Source organism: Periplaneta americana, chromosome 15 (genome assembly GCF_040183065.1).
Source record: "Periplaneta americana isolate PAMFEO1 chromosome 15, P.americana_PAMFEO1_priV1, whole genome shotgun sequence".
Lineage (NCBI taxonomy): Eukaryota > Metazoa > Arthropoda > Insecta > Blattodea > Blattidae > Periplaneta > Periplaneta americana.
In genome coordinates this window covers 55,017,294-55,031,874 of record NC_091131.1, presented here as the reverse complement: position 1 = coordinate 55,031,874, position 14,581 = coordinate 55,017,294, and the positions used below count along the sequence as shown (strand labels likewise).

Genomic DNA, 14,581 nt, shown 5'->3' with positions numbered 1-14,581 from the left:
TGTTGTCGCGAATTTTCTTCCAGGAACTAGTTTCACAGCCCCCAGTGAAAACTCAGCTGATAATGATAATGATAATAATAATAATAATAATAATACACAACATTTTAAATACCGATAATGTAAATTGTAAAGAATTTCAATGACATCCCCTTGACAAAATTCTGCATACGCCACTGGTCACAAGAATCTTATTAAGCTGATCTGGAAATATGGAGCAATAATAATAATAATAATAATAATAATAATAATAATAATAATAATATATTTAACCTGGCAGAGTTAAGGCCATACGGCCTTTTCTAACACTTAACCAGGAGTAAAACTGCGTTACAAAAAACACTACAAATTTACAAAGTACACTACAATTTTACACACAAAACTGAATAAGATAATAATAATAAAATAATAATAATAATAATAATAATAATAATAATAATAATAATAATATGTAAACAAGTAAGTAGAAATCAGACATAATATATAACATATAAAAAGAAAGGAGCATAATAAAATGTGAACAGCAGGTCAAAATAAATGAGACATACAAAGTATAAAAATATAAGACAATTATTGATAATAATAATAATAATAATAATAATAATAATAATAAGAATAGTAATAATAATGATAATAATAATAGTAATAAAATAGTGCAGTACAAAGCATACAATGAATACAATATTTTTAAGTACACACAGCAAGGAAAATTATGATTATATAGCCTATACCTCAACTTATCACATTATAGATATACCATTATCGGAAAATATGAAAACAAAAATATACTTACTTACTGGCTTTTAAGGAACCCGGAGGTTCATTGCCGCCCTCACATAAGCCCGCCATTGGTCCCTATCCTGAGCAAGATTAATCCAGTCTCTACCATCATATCCCACCTCCGTCAAATCCATTTTAATATTATCTTCCCACCTACGTCTCGGCCTCCCCAAAGGTCTTTTTCCCTCCGGTCTCCCAACTAACACTCTATATGCATTTCTGGATTCGCCCATACGTACTACATGTCCTGCCCATCTCCAACGTCTGGATTTTATGTTCCTAATTATGTCAGGTGAAGAATACAATGCGTGCAGCAAACAAAAATATAAAATAAGTTAAATATCACTAGAACATAAAAAATATAAAAAAATAAAAAAATAATAATAGGAAGGGAATTAGGAAAAGAACGAGAAATCCTGGCCCATCACCATCCATGCTGACCAAGAAATTTCATTTTAAAGTCGAGGGTTGTACTGTGCCAAAGACTTCGATGTATGGATGGACGGCCGCCGCGTATTCATTCATATAATATGAAGTATGAATGGTCCTACTAGTTAGTGATCTAGTATAAATTGTATAGAGAAAGTATCGAAACTGCAGCTACTGTACAACCTGCTCGCGCCTGTTTTCACCCCTGGACCAGTTGGCAGCTGCGCTTTCGTCCCAGGCAGCCCGCTGCACGAGACAGGCGAGCAAGCAGTCAGTCAGGCTTCGAAAATACCTGAGGCCGCACGACACGGAGGAATGCGAGCGAGGGCTCCGGTCAAACTCTCGTCAAACCGCAGCCATTTCCGTCCATATCCCTTTGTCTGAATACGAACCACGGATCTGAGGTTCGATTCGCCCATGCATCACACGAGATCCATATACGCATGTATTTCAGTTTCCCTAAAAGTCCGATATCAGGAAATCCGCTAATCTAACACCACGTGACCAGATAGTAAATTTCAACTGTGATGTACCTAAGATCTTACTTACTGGCTTTTAAGGAACCCGGAGGTTCATTGCCGCCCTCACATAAGCTCGCCATTGCTCCCTATCCTGAGCAAGATTAATCCATTCTCTATAATCATATCCCACCTCCCTCAAATCCATTTTTATATTATCTTCCCATCTACATCTCGGCCTCCCTAAAGGTCTTTTTCCCTCCGGCCTCCCAACTAACACTCTATATGCATTTTTGGATTCACCCATATGTGCTACATGCCCCGCCCATCTCAAACGTCTGGATTTCATGTTCCTAATTATGTCAGGTGAAGAATACAATGCGTGCAGTTCTGTGTTGTGTAATTTTCTCCATTCTCCTGTAACTTCATCCCTCTTAGTCCCAAATATTTTCCTAAGCACTTTATTCTCAAACACCCTTAATCTCTGTTCCTCTTTCAAAGTGAGAGTCCAAGTTTCACAACCATACAGAACAACCCTGTTATATAAATTCTATCTTTCAGGTTTTTTGAGAGCAGACTGGATGCCAAATGCTTTCCTACCGAATAACAACAGGCATTAATCCCTCTAGATTTGAGGGAGGTGGGATATGATGGTAAAGTCTGGATTAATCTTGCTCAGGATAGGGACCGATGGCGGCCTTATGCGAGGGCGGCAATGAACCTCCGGCTTTCTTAAAAGCCAGTAAGTATTATTATTATTATTATTATTATTATTATTATTACTGTTGTACCATCATTACAAAATGTACACCTTACTATTTTACGAGTTTCGAGACGATCACAAGTCCTCTGCTTAATTGAAACCAAAGATTAATAAACAGCATTCTCAATACCATAGTTTTTTTTTTTTTTTGTTTACTGGCAAATCCAATAATAATATTTTCAACCTTCAATTAAGTAGACAGGGACAGTAGCACACGCCCTGGGCTCAGCCCTTGGGCACAAAAGTGGGCGACTCTACCAGTCAGGGAGGGCCAAATAATTTCAGACTAATAACAAGAGCTTCGATCGGGCCCAGACAGCAAACTAGTCACGACTGCCAAAGATCTCAGAATCATCTCCAGGTGGGTGTATTTTCAAACAGTGTTTAACGTCAAACACGCACGACCCCGGCGTAGGCAGAGCCGCGTGGGACGCCGGAATATTGGGGAAAGAAATAAATAGCTGCTGCTCGTCGAAAATCCCACCAACATATCTGCTCCCCTGGTACGGCTCGCTCTTCCACTGCAGAAACCCACTTACAGCTCTGTACAAATAAAATTCCACGTTCGTATCAAAAGTCGACAACTTTCTATATAAATGAATAGCGGGAATCATTGTACATGTTTGTAGAAAATACAAGGAGGAACGGACCGGGGATTTTAAAATCTAAATGACAGCGTGACTACGTCTCTATTTTTGCGGTTATTATTTTTATATTTAATATTAATGAGTGAATTTACTTATGGCTTTTAAGAAACCCGGAGGTTCATTGCCGTCCTCACATAAGCCCACCAACGGTCCCTATCCTGAGCAAGATTAATCCTGTCTGTACCATCATATCCTACTTCATTCAAATATATTTTAATATTATCCTCCCATCTACGTCTCTGCTCCCTATTCTTATTCCCTCCGGCGTCCCAACTAACATTCTATATGCATTTCTAGATTCGCCCATACGTGCTACATGCCCTGCCCATCTCAAACGTCTGGATTTAATGTTCCTAATTATGTCAGGTAAATAATAAAATGAATGCAGTTCTGCGTTATGCAACTTTCTCCATTCTCCTGTAACTTCATCCCTCTTGGTCCCAAATATTTTCCCAAGCATCTTATTCTCAAACATCCTTAACCTTTGTTCCTCTCTCAAACTGAGAGTTCAAGTTTCACAACTATACAGAAGAACAGGTAATATATTATTGTTTTACAAATTTTGAGAGCAAACTGAATGAATACTTTTCGATTGCTAGTAAAATTCATGTTCTGGGAATAATAAGTTAATTAATTAGTAAAATATCGCTGTAATCGAAAAGTAGTGGAAATAAATTTGAATAAGGAACAAAAAAAGTTTCCTTCCCAGGCAGGATTCGAACCACGAAAGTCTTAGTTACCAGTCTATCGTGCTCTGGAGTGAACAAGGCTCTGAAATCGGCTACAAGAGTCGATCCGGTTTTTTTTTTGCCACTACTGTTCATACCAATAAATAAGTATTAACGTGAAAATTTTTGTAAGCAATTTTCTAACAAACTCCGAAAACTCGAAAATGTCTAAACGGCAAGGCTTCCTATTTTTGCATGGGTAGCTCGAATTGTGCTCCCTTTGATAGCTGAGAGCAATCTATCACTTTCTGATCAAGTGTACAAAATTCCTTAATATTAACAGAACAATAGGAAGTCATAAACAGCGTCAATAAAAATTAACATATAGGAGCGTCGCCATATTGCTACTTCAACAATAGAACCAATAGTTATAAAATCAACGTAAAATATAACGCCTCATTCTGAGTTATCTTATCAGCATGACACACTTCTGAAATCGCAGATGTAGCCTAGTTCGTTCGTTGCAGGTACAGTCACCCGGATCACAAGGACGTCCAGCAGACCTGAAAACGTTAAGATTCTACCAGCTCCAAAAATAGTGTCATACAATGAATTCAAGATAATGACCAAAACTCTTAAAGAGGCAATCTTTTCACTCAAGTCTTTTTACATACGAGTTACTGGATGCCTTCTTTATAAAGCAGTTGTTTCATCTGAGAAACCCACTACCAGCTGACGTTGTGAAATAATGATGATGGCCAGCATTCGAGGTTTTTTTTTTTATGTGAATGAGAAATAGCCTGGTCACTTTTACCTGACGCACACTAGGACTGTGGAGTGCCAATGAACAGCACCATGACGTATGTATGTGGAATTAGACCATATTGGTTTACAAAATAGTTTCACCGTCCAATTGGTTTCGTGAAATTATTATTATTATTATTCCTTCGCTATAACGCAATATTGGAATGATATGTGTGATGTTTAGACGCCGAGTTGTTTTGCTTAATTTATTAAAGTACAGTGTGCGCGAGGAGGAGGTATTTGCGTAATGTAACGTCACTGCCGTGATTACGAGCATCTGTGTGACTCAGAAGTGGGCGATTCTGATTGCAAATTCTGCGGAGCCGTGTAATGTGCATTTCCCAGCAGGAACGTGAAAGTTTACCTCTTCCAGAGAGACTGCAGTAAAGATTCATTCACTTATCATTAATGGAGTTCTGTATTTGGTTACCTATAGCCTCTGAGCAACGCGCAACAGTGTAGGTATGTACGGAGTATAGCGCAGCGTACAATTTTCAGGTCTGATGTTTAGCGAACCATGCCAAAACAAAACAAAGCTAGACGGTTGAAAATGAGTGCTCCAATAGAAGAATTTGGCAATGAGCATTTCATTATGAAAGAAAACATATTTTATCAGAAAGGAGAAATTTTTATTTTGAAACACTTAAAATGTTTACAGTCACTCATTGTAATGTCTAGACAATCTTAAAACAAGTAGTCAATGTAAATAATTTTGTTTTTACTATGATTTATTCTATTAATGCAATTTACACCATTTATTTATGTATTTATTTATAGATGTGTGCATAATATAGCCCGTGTCCAGTTACAACGTTGTTGTGTAAAACAAGTAGGTCTATTCATAATCAATTTCTCTAATCTGTCATTAGAGACGGCAATACATGAAGACAAAAACAACCTACAAACATTTTTAAATGAACAGAAGTTGAAACATCAGAGTCGAAATATGTTATATAGGCCCTGCTAGTAGAGTCAGAAAGTACCGGAACTTCGGGTGGCAACGCCATGCTCTATAGGCAACTTCTCTGCCTCGTCCGTGTGGTATGTGACCTACTCTCCAGGCGTATAGACTCAGTGCGAAGTGATCTCCTTTCTGCAATCGATTGGTAGTTTCGTCCAACCAATGCCTTCCCACAGAGCAGTAATTGGTCATAGCCCTCCCACATACCACTTGCACACGTTTTATTTCGTCTTTTTACTCCACAGATTCCTTGGACGGACCATAAGCTCTCACGAAACCAAACGAAATGTTCCGAAGGGGACTTGGTGTATGGTGTATGGCAGCAGGTCATTTTTTTGTCTAAGATTATACATCCTGTGCAATAATCGACTTGGACTGAAAAACTTCAAACTCATTGTTTTTATTAACGATTTATGTTCTATATGTTTTGTGGTGATTAAACACTAAGTTGGTAATTAAACTATTACACAATATTATTTTTCTCAATTGTTGAAATAATCCTGATTCAGAAAATTCTCTATAATTCGGATTTCCACTAATTCGACTGAATTTTTCCCCCAATTAGTCCGAATTTGAAAGTTGTACTGTAATTATTGAATAAAGCAGTAGGTTTCGTGCCGAAAGAGTAGAATTTAGAAGAATATCTACGACAAAAATTTTCTTAGTCCAGTCGCTCTAATTTCCGGCAGCCAATCGCGTTGCAGGTCGGCTACATTTAAACGTGTGCGTCTTGTGATTCGCTTATGAAGACGTTATTCATTTCTTAAGGCTCGATAAATACTTAATATAATCGCCCGCTATTTTGGCTCTTTCGTTGGCGTTCGCAGAAAGCACACGAAGACGTTATTTGCCGCTCAAATATTTGCTGAATTACAGTGCGTTTGATTTATTATCATAGGAGCTACGACATGATAATGTTCAACGGTGTAGCAAATAGATTCCTCATATGGTAGCTAGGGAACGAAAGAACAAAAATGGCTACCTACCTAGATTTTATAGAGCCTTCACTTCCTAAGACGTAAGCAAAGAGGCGGAGTCACGCCGGAAATAACAGCGTCGCGATATAATACATAATTTCTTCAGAGAGTTTCAGATTTTCTCAATTTTGTATTATTATTATTATTATTATTATTATTATTATTATTATTATTATTTAGTAGTTTGTGAACACACTGCTTAACTTTGTGAGGCTCATTTACGAAGGCAGGTGACTTCGTGGAATTTCTCGAGGTATTTCTACATTTCAGTTTGCCAATTTAATTCTACGAAACACCTGTAAATAAAATCTTACTTCATTCCTCGGTAAGCTGGTTGTGTAGCGACGTCATCACAAATGCAGCAGTTATATAGCGTCCGGAGGCAATGCAAGACGTGAGACGCGAGTGAAAAAGAGGGAGAATGCCAGAGAGAGAGAGCGAAGATAAGAAAGAACAGGACTGTCACCTGCTTGGGGTTGGAGGAACAAAGCAGCTGTTTCATGGGAAATCTTGTAAAGGTAACTCTGGTAGCTGCTGCTTTCCCGACAAAATAACCATCAGGGTCACAATGGCACAAAGGAAACCCACGGATTCAGGGAACGACGGGGACTAATTCAATTCCCTCCTTCTCCCTCCAGCGATCCCCTCTGCGTTGAGCGGCGAGTCCTACACAAACAACCTAGCTGCTCCCACATTCGAGCGTCGTTCTGAGAACGAGGAGTCCCGAAAACACTTGCGAATTCTCGATTTCTGATAAGATTGAGCATGCGCAATCCATTCTCAACTTCCCTCAGCATTACGTTTCTTCTTCGTAAAATATATATCAACTCTTCAAAGCGAGCGATGTTGTACTACTGTCTTTAACAAGGGAATATTTTGTTGATGTTCGATCGTCCGCATGTTTGCCTTTGTTACAGGTTCGTTTTTAAGGCCGTAGGTAGACAGTAAAATATAAATTCGCTGACTATAAGCACTATACGTGAAGATGCGCTATTACCTAACTATCGCTTCCTTTTTGGTCTTTTTAAAGGCTATTTCCACGAGTCCTCTATAATTTCCATCAATTGTATATTTTTCTTATTCGAACTTTTGTTTTCCTCTAAGGAAATGGCTTTCAATTTATGACATAAAACGTGTGCTTTGCTGTCATTCCTTCTCTTTCTTGTAATCTGCATAATCACTTTCTACATATTTAGGCCTACTTGTGATGTTATACACTGAAAGTTATTGTTCAGCACTATCGTTTCCCGATTATGTCAATAATAATAATAATAATAATAATAATAATAATAATAATAATAATAGCAGCCTATAATAATGCTCCTTTAAATTTGGTTTCTTCGCTAGGACTGTATAGGTACATATAATCTGTAAAGAAATACATCTTTTCTCAATGTATTTATTTTCAAGCCCAGACTTTTTACTACGAGTATACTTCAGTAATAACATTACTCACTGGTGGAGTCTTATTATATGCAAACAATTCGGAGTACAATCCTGTTCCTTTTCTGTTATACAGCTTGGAACAATTTGTGTGCGCATGCGTGCGCGCGCATATGTGTATAGCCATTGTGTTTATGTAACTCTGGCACGTTACATACAGTATTTGTCGTTTCTTAAATAGTGTGTTAGAACTTCTGTTTAAATCTGTTTTTTTTTTTATATATGAGGTTTAGAACAAAAGACTGTCAATAATGTTCATGTTTGCAGAATTACATAATATTGACGAGGTGTGTCGCTTACTTTCTTTGGAACGTTCGAGCAAGAGGCCAAGTCTATTTATCCTGATGCAGTTTCAAACCCAAGAAGAGATGTGTAAATTCCATTTTATCGGATGCCGAGGGCAAAGATATCGCGTCATGGAGAAATGCGTACAGTTGTCAATGTGAACTCCTGTGTCGCGTTAAGTGAATCCTTGGCATCTCAGACATCGTACTGATACGTCACGGGAGTCCCGGTCTTGCCATCTAGTCCGGCAGAAAATAGTACCAATAAGATTATTGGGGATCTCCCCCAAAATAATAGGCCTACCTAGTATTTTTAATAGTTCAACCAAACGTGCAGAACTAGGAAATTCAAGAACAAGACTCCACAGTAGCGAAACAATGAACACAGCGAAAGCTTTAGGTAGCTGGCGTGCGATTTCTACGCACAATAACGCGACTTAACGAATACAATGAGTACGCAGTCTTTTCTACGTAACTGATAAGCAGAGAATTATGTATAAGATTAATGATCACCAAAATACATTGGAAAACCGAGCAAGACAAACTGACAAAATACTGCAAGTGTTACATATAAGAAAAATGGGTTGTCATTGAATGTCGTGAATTTCCTCATTGTCATGGTACTTAATGTGACAATCACTATACAGTATTAAACAAAGGTATGTCACATCCGCTGCAACATTCTTATTCTCTTCTCCCAAGTCTCAAATAACAACTATTAAAATTCTCTACCTGCTCCAACTTCTATCAAAGGAATCATCAAAACAATTAACACATCCCAATCCAACTGTCAAGAGCCAGGTTGGGGGTACGGCCAGCAACAAGAGCCTTCAAAAACGTTATTTAATAGAAAAGAAATTAGTGACAAAAAGTGGTACAAATTCAACACTTTCCGATACACGTTTTATTACTGTGATATAATCATTTTTAGAAGCAGGTCTGTACCATTTGATTTGCAACTTTATCTTACAAAAAAAATCAAGAAAAGAATACATTAGAACCAATTTTGAACATGTTGCTAATTTCTGTCATATTCAGTAAACTACTTATTCCATGTGAATAATTTCCAAATAAGGCAAGTCTCAGACAATTAGTATGAAGAAAATCTACACTTCAGGAGAAACAGCTGTATACATACGGATGGGAAGACAAGTTATCACGCCAAAAAGCACTTAATCGGTTATTATCAGGGATATTAAAATTAAGAATTCCATGAACATTTCGAAATCTATTTATTTTGAAGCTCAAAAAAATTATTTGTACTGTACTTCGTATAGAGAGAAAATAAGGTCAGTGAGCTGGACGTCGTTCTATATAAAGAACCAATCAATACACTACTGAGAATAGGAAAAACGAAGCTTATATTTTAATCGTAATAACATACATTCCTAACAGTTTTTTTGTAACATTACCAAAATCAAGTCGAATTCTGCAAAAATGTCTTCAATATGTAAGACTCTCTTCCTTCTAAATCCATGAGTTAATTTATTTGCAGAATATCATCAAATCCAATTTCAGTGATAGATGCTTTGGTATGTAATATAAATATATGTATGCAGAAAGTCTATATATGTATCCTTTGATGGACATTTAGGCTGCATACTTTCGTATATCGTAAATAAGTAAATAAATAAATAAATATATAAATAAAAGTAGGCTTATGTATAGCAATGGAGGAAAAAGAAACATCTAAATACGTACAGTTCCAGAAAAATAAAAGGACGGCCTGATTTTACCAAGTTCCAGATACAACGCATTGCGCATATGCAGTAAACAAGAGCACCTGTATATATTATGCTACTTGCGGACAATCTTGCGAAACTTGTTGCCTACATACACGAACTGCCTTCAACACTCAGTCCATTACTTTTGTCTGGTACTGTATATCAGATTTCCAAAATCCTTACCAGAAGAACTGGATTCGACCCCGTAGTGACAATGTAGGAAAAAAATGGTTCCGCGGCAGATTTTCTACGAGTACTTCGAGGTTTCTTGTCATTCCATTTTTGTTTCATTATCGTCTTACTTCCCCATAGACTTGTAACAGACTATACACTTTGAAAGGATCGTTTAACAATGACAACTACGAACATCGCCACAAAACATTTGGGAACTTTGGCGACTGGATTTCCATCGCCCACTGCTCTCCCCCAACTATACCTGTTCGCGCAATTCATTCCTCCTAGATGCAAGTGCTCCCAGATAAAGGAACTGGCAGAAACCGGCTGGGCGAAGTAACAGCGGCTCAGTAGAGTTTATAGATCGGCGGCCCGGATGCGGCCCCCTGGCCATTGATTGCCTGCCTACCGGCCGGCCGGGGCGACGTCACAACCTCGACTTGCCCTCGTACAACCTCCTCGCAGCGCTGTTGCCACATGTCTGCTGTGCCAATTATCTGCAAATCTGTGACACGCTCAAAATAGCGATTCTACGGCCACGGCGCCACAGTCAGGTTGTCCAGACGGTGGTAAGACATCGTAGGTTTCAGAGACTTCAAGCAATTGCTTCCATCGTTGGTTTTTTCTTTGGGCCCATTTAAGGAAAAACATTACAAATAAGCCTATGTCAAAATCTGTGAATATTCTGAACTGGTCTTTTTTTTTATATTAAACATTTTATACAAAAGGTTGTTCGTGTACACGCTACTGAAACCTGTAAAGAGAGCAGTTCCCTTGCTTACACCTGTACAGTGGGCGACGTGATTCCTGTAATCTAAATTTTCAGAAGGCTGCGTGGACCAGCAGACTCGCTGGAAATTATGACGAAAGAAATCTCTCACTCCCACTCTGGTTCCAACGGGGGCCGCCGCTATTTCAAACCAAAGTCTTCCAAATTCGCACTGTCGCTCTATCAGCGGAGTCAACTGGCATCACCAAGAGTTTCGAGTCAACGCGTTGTATTAATTCACATCTAGGAGACAGCTGATGATCTGTTCCTGGTACAAGTGTCTTCTATTTCTTGTAACGAACGTGTTGTAAAACTACGAATTAAAACACCTAAATAATCCTTCCCCCCCCCCCCAGTGTCGGGTGTTGGATACTTTACTTTTGTATAATTTACCCCAGAGTAACGGTTATCAACTAGACCTAGGAGCAACATGCAGTAGCTACTTATATATAACCTCTATGTCGCAGAGCATTGAATTTGATGCACCGAGGTGGTCAACACCACAGCAGTGTGATGATTATAATTAACGGAGCAATGGTGAAATGCGCGGTAGTGGAAATGAGAGTACCTCGTGAAAATCGACCACCGAACAGTCTTTGTTCACCACAAATTCCACATGGACCGCCCAAAATTCGAACCCGGGTTACCAGCCTGGAAAGCAGACGCTCTAGCCATTCAATAAATGTTGCGCCTACAATCACATTACAAATCACGAAATTGAAAGTCAAAATTACCTAACTAGAAATTGAATTTTATTCTTACTGTTAAAATTGCTCTCTCTCTCTCTCTCTCTCTCTCTCTCTGCCTTTTCTACGGGAGCCCTTTCCCCAACGGATTAATTTGTAAACTCGAAATAGGCAGTACAGCCTGTCCCTTGAAGTATGATATTATTATTATTATTATCATTATCATAATCAACAATATGAACTATTTCACACTGGGTCCACAAGGTCATTCCAAATATTTTAATTGTCCCAAGAATCTTCGATCTATTGACTGGTATCAGAAATCTCATTTAAGGATCTTTTTTGTACTCATTTGACTGGTTGATTATGGTAAAGCCTTATAAGCTATGGAAGCTCTTGGTTGCTCAGTTTATATATACTGTAACTTAATACCACTGAATCCTGTGCTGGCAATTAATTTTTCAAAGTTATCATGCATTTCTAAAAATTTTAGATCTTTCTTCGGATCGTCCAAATATCTAAGCCTAGGTATTCCCAGTAGACTATTTCCTAACGAATTTCTGAGAACACCCCTTTACCCTTCTTTCTTCTGAAGCTCTTAGCATGTGTCCAATTCATCAGTCTTCTTGCTTTAGGTCTAATTCTGGCCACAATACCAGGTTCATTGTAAAAATTATGAATGTCTTTATTGTGTGGTTTCCTCAATTCCAAAGTGTCTGCATTTCGATCTGCTCCCAACATTTTTCTCAAACTTCTTCTTTCAAACCCTTTCAATTTATTCTCGTCTGTTTTTGTGTTATACTGTGTGATAGTGTAATAGGTATAATGTAATTACCTCTATTATAATCTGAGCCTAGAGAGTTTCCCAGTTATGTGTTTTTTCCTGTCTACCCAATCTAGTAAAGTCCTGCATAGGTCTCAGGAATCTCATTTGTGCAGTTTCCAGTTTCTTTTCAATTTTTATTTATGGCCTAAGTTTCGTTTCCAAATAGTAAGGTTAGCTTCACGCTATTTCGATACAAGTTTGAGGAAGATAATACAGAAATAGTTCAAGGTTTCTCCTCTTGATATCACATAACACTACAAAATTATCGGACTAATAGAATTTAATATTTTATTACTGAAACTTATTTCTGAAGGCACTTCACACTAGTTCTTAATTATTCATCTTCCTGATAGTCCCTACGTTTAAGGTGCAATATTAACACAGTTGAGACTTCCTTGATATCACTACAATGTTTGGTCAGAATAATATAATGTATTACAGGAAATATCTAAAGCTGTCAATTTCACGAATAATGTTTCCACTTTGAAAACCGGCTTAGAAGTATGTGAATTTACGTAATTCATTTATTGCTTACAAATGACCCACACATTCATCCTCACACCGAAACAACAGGGTATGATTACATTGCTTCTCAGATACTGGTATATATGGTGAAACCTGGAATAAATTAGCCTAGTCCGAAATAACACCACTGTAGTCTGCAGATTTAATATTTGCATAATCCGGATTCTGATCACGGGTACTGTACATTCAGCTTTAAAAATAGTTTTTCTTACTATTTCGAAGTGTAAGTCCCAAATCCGTCCTTTTGCATCATACACTCCTTTTATATCAACTGTTCTCTGAATGACCAGAAGCCAAACATTCGACTAACGTCGCATCTTGACATACAAATTCCATTCAAGAATGGACCCTTTATCCCCGATTGAGGTTCTGGCCGATATATAGCCTACATCTATTATCAGGCAATACATCTCGCATGATTACATGCGTCAGAGGAAGTATACATCTGAAGCATGATTAGTTAATATGTAGCAGTCGGCGATGTATACAATGGAGAGGGAAAGGAACTGGCCACCCTACCCCATTATCTCCTGGCCTAGTTGCCTTATAAATGATGCTTTCTTTATTTCACTTGTGAGATTCAAACCTGTTTTCGGACAATTGACTAAACAACAACAATAGACCCTTCAGCCCATTCCATTACCTCACTCTCTACTCTAAGGCTCGGTTTCTTCAACCTTTATTAAATTACAACAGTGTGTTATTCCATTTTAACTGTAAACTTAACAGTTGCATTTCTTCAACTGCTGTTAGTACTAACAGGCTGTTAAAACCCATGTTAATTTAACTGCTCAATTTCATGCAGTTAAATCATTTAACTCTGTCAGCATAGACGTATTCAATATGGCTCGCACGTTAGATGCTGAACTTTTATATCTTGGTTATGTAGAAAATGATAGCCATGAATACATAAACAGAGCGGATGATTTCTGTGATTTGACAGAACAGAAGTTCATACAAAGATATAGGCTATTTTCTGCCAAGCCTCACTTTTCGCTTTCAACGTAGATCCGTTTGTTTGTTTATTCTCAATAATTTGTTTATATTGCGATATTGTTTCCAGCAGAAGGCTTCTCTCGAAAGAAGAGAAATTAGTCCCATGATTTCTTTTTGTCCCAGTGTTTTCCATTTCACAACAGCAATACCAACACGGCAATACGCCGCTCCATGCTACTGTGATACAGACGATGGAAAGAAGCATAAGTCAAACCTGAGAGAAATGAAAGACTTCTATCCTCTCTGGATCAAACAACGGAAACAAGCGACAATCGCAACTGTCAAAGTTCAGAAAACAGAATTGAGTCTATACTTGGTTATAGGTTATGATTAAATTCTAGAATCTCTGGTCCTAACAGAGTGTTAACAAAGAGAATGTTAAAATGTGAAATGTAAAGTTGAAGAGACGCAATATTTTTAACAGCAATTTATACTTTTAACTTACAGTTAATTAGGTGCATTTTAACAAAGGTTGAAGAAACCGGGCCTAAGGATATTTAATAAACATAACAAAGTAGTGAGACTCTAGGGCTGTGGTCAGCATGGCGTAAGACAGTCGCTTTGGGACAACTCAACAGAAACACAAGACAATTTCTACGACTGGCAAGAAAACAAGTCTCAACATTTTCTACAAGTAACACCAATCTCCAAAGGGACAAGTAATAATTTC

At 37.8% G+C, this 14,581-nt stretch overlaps 1 protein-coding gene across 1 annotated transcript in view; it reads right to left on the bottom strand.

Annotated features, from left to right (window-relative positions):
* The window catches only part of LOC138714968 (midnolin-A-like), a 199,518-nt gene that overhangs the window by 165,979 nt on the left and 18,958 nt on the right, over positions 1-14,581 (bottom strand). The gene's annotated exons all lie outside the window — the stretch shown is intronic.